Source organism: Schistocerca piceifrons, chromosome 2, assembly GCF_021461385.2.
Source record: "Schistocerca piceifrons isolate TAMUIC-IGC-003096 chromosome 2, iqSchPice1.1, whole genome shotgun sequence".
Classification (NCBI taxonomy): Eukaryota; Metazoa; Arthropoda; class Insecta; order Orthoptera; family Acrididae; genus Schistocerca; species Schistocerca piceifrons.
In genome coordinates, this window is record NC_060139.1 from 113,865,450 (window position 1) to 113,871,015 (window position 5,566).

Here is a 5,566-nt window from a genome sequence, read left to right on the forward strand (position 1 = left end):
TCCATTGGACTTCAAATTTATTTCGTTCCTAAGTGACTTATATTGATGTATACCTATCTTATCCTGAGAATTTTTGTTCTTTATTCTTTGAGCGATCAGTTGATTTCTTCTGTTAGCCAAAGTTTCTTCGCATGTCCTTCCGTTGTGCCTACATTTTTCAGGCGATTTCTGTAACGTATTGTGGCCGTGCGGTTCTAGGCGCTACAGTCTGGAACCGCGGGACCGCTGCGGTCGCAGGTTCGAATCCTGCCTCGGGCATGGATGTGTGTGATGTCCTTAGATTAGTTAGGTTTAAGTAGTTCTAAGTTCTAGGGGACTGATGACCCATAGTGCTCAGAGCCATTTGAACCATTTTTTTTGTAACGTATTGGAAAGAACATTATAGCACGATTACGCAATTGCCAAGCAGTCTGTGGAAGCAATCGCAGCCTTTAAAATGTCTGGTGGTATGTGTTCAGAGTGGTTTAAGGGGGAACGACGATCTTATTCTTAGGTGACAAAAGACATGGTGTGGGGCGGCGAGCGGAATAATCCCCTTGGTCAAGAGCCTGAAAACTATTTTTGCTGTCATACTGACCATAATTTCCAGTCTGCAAGTCCACATTATTCTTGTGCTCACTGAAAGAAAATGTTCCTCCTAATTAATTATTCTGCGGGATCAGGGACTATGTCTACGAATAAAAGTTTTGAGTTATAATTGATCAATATATTCTGTAATAGTTCACACATACAACCTTGATGATATTCCTGATAACGATAATAATATCCCTGTCTGAAGCAGCCCAATTAGAGTTCCTACATAAGAGAACGCAGCATGTCACTCTCAATGGAGAGAAGTCTTCCGAAGTAAGAGTGATTTCAGGTGCGTCGCAGGGGAGTGTTGTAGGACCGTTGCTTTTCACAATATATATAAATGACCTTGTGGATAACATTGCAAGTTCACTGAGGCTTTTTGCGGATGATGCTGTGGTATATCGAAAGCTTGTAACAATGGAAAATTGTACTGAAATACAGGAGGATCTGTAACGAATTGACGCTTGGTACAGGGAATGGCAATTGAATCTCAGTGTAGACAAGTGTAATGTGCTGCGAATACATAGAAAGAAAGATCCTTTATCATTTAGCTACAATCTAGCGGGTCAGCAACTGGAAGCAGTTAATTCCGTAAATTATCTGGGAGTAGGCATTAGGAGTGATTTAAAATGGAATGACCATATAAAATTAATCGTCGGTAAAGCAGATGCCAGACTGAGATTCATTGGAAGAATCCTAAGGAAATGCAGTCCGAAAACAAAGGAAGTAGGTTACAGTACATTTGTTCGCCCATTGCTTGAATACTGCTCACCGGCGTGGGATCCGTACCAGATAGGGTTGATAGAAGAGATAGAGAAGATCCAACGGAGAGCAGCGCGCTTCGTTACAGGATCATTTGGTAATCGCGAAAGCGTTGGGAGGTGATACATAAACTTCAGTGGAAGACCCTGCAAGAGAGACGCTCAGTAGCTCGGTACGGGCTTTTGTTGAAGTTTCGAGAACATACCTTCACCGAAGAGTCAAGCAGTATATTGCTCCCTCCTACGTATGTCTCTCGAAGAGACCATGAGGATAAAATCAGAGAAATTTGAGCCCACACAGAGGCATACCGACAATCTTTCTTTCCACGAACAATACGAGACCGGAATAGAAGGGAGAACCGATAGAAGTACTCAAGGTACCCTCCGCCACACACCGTCAGTTGGCTTGCGGAGTATGGATGTAGACGTAGATATAGATTAGTAGTTCAGAGGTTATTTCTACGTTAAGTGCCAAGTAAAATGATCTATCGCCCTGGCTTCTAATCATCCAAATTAATTGCTCGCCACAAAAGTGGTAAATAATTTCAGTACTTGCCACGCGGTTTTGTCAACACAGCGGGCGGCACCCAAACAGTTACTTCCGTGCAATCTAAGCGATCCAGGGCGTTGTGTAGCCCTCGCCAGTCCACTTCCTACTTCTACCGAACACGTCTGGTAGGTACCTAGCTCTGACGTCATCCGAGGCAGCGCGTAAGCCAGCGTTTGAGTGACACGGGCAGATTGATAGCTCATTGCGAAGTGTGTCCCTTCACTGCCTCTCTCGCCGTATTTATATATGGACACAGCGGACGGCCGGACAGAACATATACTGACAACCGCTCTAGGCACAGTCGGCAGCATCTAAATGGCCACTTTCTGGGCCACGTTTTATTTAAGAACTCTGTTGTGTATCACTTTACAATTTTCATATTTTTTTAGTTATTGGAAAACTTTCAGCTCGACTTCATTTAAACTTTGCCGGTTATAATTTTTAGAACGGAACCGACAGTAGAACACGACCTCTAAACTACTTCCTTAAGACTTCTTGGGTTGATTGTTATTTACACTAAATTCTTAAAACTTGGTACCGTTATTTAATGACTGCAATAAAGTGCTGCTACAGAACTTTCTGTCATAAATACAAATGATACTTAACCTACCGTGAATAAGGACACTTCTGTTCCAAATTTTCCAACGGCCTTGCCGCAGTGGTAACACCGGTTCCCGTCAGATCACCGAAGTTAAGCGCTGTCGGGCTGGGCTAGCACTTGGATGGGTGACCATCCAGTCTGCCGGGCGCTGTTGGCAAGCGGGGTACACTCAGTCAGTGTGAGGCAAACTGAGGTGCTACTTGACTGAGAAGTAGCGGCTCCGGTCTCGGAAACTGACATACGGCGCCGGCCGCTGGTGGCCGAGCGTTTCTGGCGCTACAGTCTGGAACCGCGCGACCGCTACGGTCGCAGGTTCGAATCCTGCCTCGGGCATGGATGTGTGTGTTGTCCTTAGGTTAGTTAGGTTTAAGTAGTTCTAAGTTCTAGGGGACTTATGACCTCAGCAGTTGAGTCCCATAGTGCTCAGAGCCATTTGAACCATTTTTTGAACTGACATACGCCCGCGAGCGCGGTGTGCTGACCACATGCCCCTCCACATCCGCATCCAGTGACGCCTTTGGTCTGAGGATGACACGGCGGCCGGTCGGTACCGTTGGGCCTTCATAGCCTGTTCGGGAGGAGTTTTTAGTTTAGTTCGAAATTTAGTTTTTAGTAATTTACTTGGAAACTATAACTGGTGGCTTAAAGGAGTACCATAGTTAATGTGATTACACAAGAATTTTCATCTTTCTAAATCTAATATTTAGCGTCTTCAATTTTGCGTAAAAACACCGATTTTGACGAAAATACTGCACCGATCAAATTGAGATCGTAATTTTTGATTGTGACATACATTTACACATTCTGAACAATTTTTGGCTTTCTAGCTTCATTACTTAGCACCACTAATTTTTTTCTTAAAACAATGTATTTAGCGAAAAATATTCATTTGATCATTCTGAGATTTAACAGTTTTAACGTTAATATACAGAAGCATATATTGACAAAGTTTGGAAAAATTACTTTAATTTTTAAATTAATTCTTAGATTTATGCTACGCACAGGCACTTTATGCTGACGTGGCACTAGTGGCAGTGAACTGGGGTAAGTCCCGCCACACCCGCTGGCCTCTGTATCTGTCATATGACACATCGCTTGTTTCGCCACAATGCCATACGTCCTAATATCGTGTCGGACCTTCTTTTAGAACTCGCAACTCGATGCGGCATGGTCTCAAAAAGTCGCTGGAATACCCCTGCAGAAAGTTTGAGCCATGATGCCTCTACAGCTGTACATAACGGCGAGAGTGTTGCCGATGCAGGTTTCTCTGCACGAACTGACCTCGAGATTATGTCCTATAAATCTTGGATGTGCCTCACAACGGATCATCTGGTGGCCAAATCATTCGCTCGAATCGTCCAGAATGTTCATTACACTGCTCGCGAACAATTGTGGCAGATGTCATTTTTGGGAACATGAAGTCTATGAAAGGCTGAAAATGAAGTAGCCAAACTTAGCCATTTCTAGTGAATGATCGGTTCAGTTGGACGAGAGGACTCAGCCCATTCCATGTAAACACCGTCCACACAATTATAGAGCCACCAGCAGTTTGCACAGTGCCTTGACGACAACTAGGGTCCATGGCTTCGCAGGGTCTACGCCGCACTCGAAACTTGTCATCAGCTCTTGCCAGTTGAAACAGGGACTCATCTGACAATGCTACGGTTTTCCACTAGTCTAGAGTCCAATCGATATGGTCACGAGGCAAGGAGATGGGATGCAGGCGACGTCGTGCTGTTAGTAAAGGCATTCGCGTCGGTCGTCTGCTGCCATAGCCCACTAACGACAAATTTCGAAGCTCTGTGCTAACGGTTGCATTCATGATACGTCCCACACAGATTTCTGCGCTTACTTCACGCAGTGTTAGGAATAGAAACGCAACTGGAATCACTCAATAGAGGAAAGTCCACTGGACCTGACGGGATACCAATTCGATTTTACACAGAGTACGCGAAAGAACTTGCCCCCCTTCTAACAGCCGTGTACCGCAAGTCTCTAGAGGAACGGAGGGTTCCAAATGATTGGAAAAGAGCACAGATAGTCCCAGTCTTCAAGAAGGGTCGTCGAGCAGATGCGCAAAACTATAGACCTATATCTCTGACGTCGATCTGCTGTAGAATTTTAGAACATGTTTTTTGCTCGAGTATCAGGTCGTTTTTGAAACCCAGAATCTACTATGTAGGAATCAACATGGATTCCGGAAACAGCGATCGTGTGAGACCCAACTCGCTTTATTTGTTCATGAGACCCAGAAAATATTAGATACAGGCTCCCAGGTAGATGCTATTTTTCTTGACTTTCGGAAGGCGTTCGATACAGTTCCGCACTGTCGCCTGATAAACAAAGTAAGAGCCTACAGAATATCAGACCAGCTGTGTGGCTGGATTGAAGAGTTTTTAGCAAACAGAACACAGCATGTTGTTATCAATGGAGAGACGTCTACAGACGTTAAAGTAACCTCTGGCGTGCCACAGGGGAGTGTTATGGGACCATTGCTTTTCACAATATATATAAATGACCTAGTAGATAGTGTCGGAAGTTCCATGCGGCTTTTCGCGGATGATGCTGTAGTATACAGAGAAGTTGCAGCATTAGAAAATTGTAGCGAAATGCAGGAAGATCTGCAGCGGGTAGGCACTTGGTGCAGGGAGTGGCAACTGACCCTTAACATAGACAAATGTAATGTATTGCGAATACATAGAAAGAAGGATCCTTTATTGTATGATTATATGATAGCGGAACAAACACTGGTAGCAGTTACTTCTGTAAAATATCTGGGAGTATGCGTGCGGAACGATTTGAAGTGGAATGATCATATAAAATTAATTGTTGGTAAGGCGGGTACCAGGTTGAGATTCATTGGGAGAGTGCTTAGAAAATGTAGTCCATCAACAAAGGAGGTGGCTTACAAAACACTCGTTCGACCTATACTTGAGTATTGCTCATCAGTGTGGGATCCGTACCAGATCGGGTTGACGGAGGAGATAGAGAAGATCCAAAGAAGAGCGGCGCGTTTCGTCACAGGGTTATTTGGTAACCGTGATAGCGTTACGGAGATGTTTAATAAACTCAAGTGGCAGA

The 5,566-nt window shown here is 44.3% G+C and overlaps 1 pseudogene; it reads left to right on the forward strand.

The window, feature by feature from the left end:
- Nucleotides 1-2,524: 2,524 nt before the first annotated feature.
- LOC124778657 lies at nt 2,525-2,642 on the forward strand (annotated as a pseudogene).
- The last annotated feature ends 2,924 nt before the right edge of the window (nt 2,643-5,566 follow it).